The sequence below is a fragment of the Brugia malayi genome (genome assembly GCF_000002995.4).
Source record: "Brugia malayi strain FR3 genome assembly, contig: Bm_v4_ChrX_scaffold_001, whole genome shotgun sequence".
Taxonomy (NCBI): domain Eukaryota; kingdom Metazoa; phylum Nematoda; class Chromadorea; order Rhabditida; family Onchocercidae; genus Brugia; species Brugia malayi.
Genome location: NW_025062479.1, coordinates 19298744 through 19300463, shown reverse-complemented (window position 1 = coordinate 19300463; position 1720 = coordinate 19298744).

Sequence of the window (1720 nt, the reverse complement as noted above, 5' to 3'; positions counted from 1 at the left end):
TAAAATACCCGTGCAATAATTATTCAGGTGAGGTACAGTTAGACAGTAATGGTAGTCACAGCGATATTGCAGATGAAAACAATAGCGGTAGAGATAGAGGTGATGGTGTGACGACGGTAGTGGCGGTAGTGGTTGTGGTAGTAGTGGTGGTGGCGGAAGTTGTAGCAGTAATGACGTGATGATGGATCAGTACGATTAGTTACAGACGTTTGCGCTAAGAAATTTGGATGATGTGTTGCTGACTTTCCTCTAAAAGCTTGCTCCTCCTCAGCTTCTGTTTCCACTCTACAAACCGTCCCTTCTACTTTCCTGATTTCTTGCCCTCTTTCTCGCCATCACTTATTTTTCTTCCGGCAATAGAGCATTCTCTAATGCTCTCATTTCCTTGTCCTCATCTCTGTTCCTCCTGCTGATGAATAATTTCGATTATATATATATGAAAGATACCTCGATCGAAGAATGGTAGATTTGCACATATTTTCACATTAGTTTTATTTTGCTCCCAACCATTCTTATCTTCCTAACTTCTTCCTAGCCTTCTGTTTGGTTCTAAATCATTAGCGATAGGCGTCAAAAGTTGCTTCCATTTTAAAATTTGTTGTACGACTGCTAATCTTTTTGGCCAAACACTCTACTGATCATCATTTAAACTTGAATGCTTTTTATAAGTTGCCTTTTTTGTCACCGACTTCGTATCATGTTAGGTTATCTTGTTAGAATTTTTCTCTGATTTTTCCGGAAAATCCAGTGCAGTAACACATGTGGTAATATCCGAATTAGTCTAGTCCTGGATAGGATGACTCCTTTGAATGAAACCCTAAAACACGGAATTGCGTGCACATTAAGAGTGCCACTCAGAAGATTAAATAAAGAGGAATTGAAATACCAATGCTTTTCAATGATCAGAAATATTGCTGAATTTATTAATGCTCTATCGATAAATTTTCGATCCTATTGTGATACCAGAAGTAACACTTATCTTCAGCATTTTTTAAAAGTTTAAAAAATTTTTTGGAATTCCTGCAAGCTTCCAGTTTACACAAAGTATTATTTTTCTCGCTTTTTTCTTTGGTAAAAAGTATGCAAGAAAATGCAAAAAAAACGAACATCTTTAACAACCTTCTGCAATTTAAAGTATCAAAATGTATTTTTCTAAAACTATCACATTGTAATGTGTAAGAAATCAGTGAAAATGAGAAAAAATCAATTCTGTCCTTTAGTGAGCAAATCACATTTTAAAAAAAAATAATAAAAATCAAAGATGGATGATGGCCATTTAAAAAGAGTTTATAAATTTGTAATAAAATAATTTGAATGTGACTAGGAACAATGAACTAAATTAGACTGAATGCCGATTAAGTAGTACAGCAAAGATGATAATTACTGATTCGCTATCAAACAAAGTTAACCTTATATAAAGTAGAAAACGACTGAGAAACTGTAGACGGAATTGTTCACGTCCATCATGGATGAGAGCAATTATTACAATTTATAACTGTTATTATTATTATTATCATTGTTAATTGTCATTATTATTATTATTAGTATTATTTATTATTGTTATAAGCATCACTATTATTAATTATTATCGTGACTATACACTGCACTCATTTTTCAAATACACGATATATATATAATTTATTTGCAGTGGGAAAAAGGATTTAGATTTATCGACTGATTTCGTTGCTCACAAAATATAATGTAACTTGTAGAATTTCTA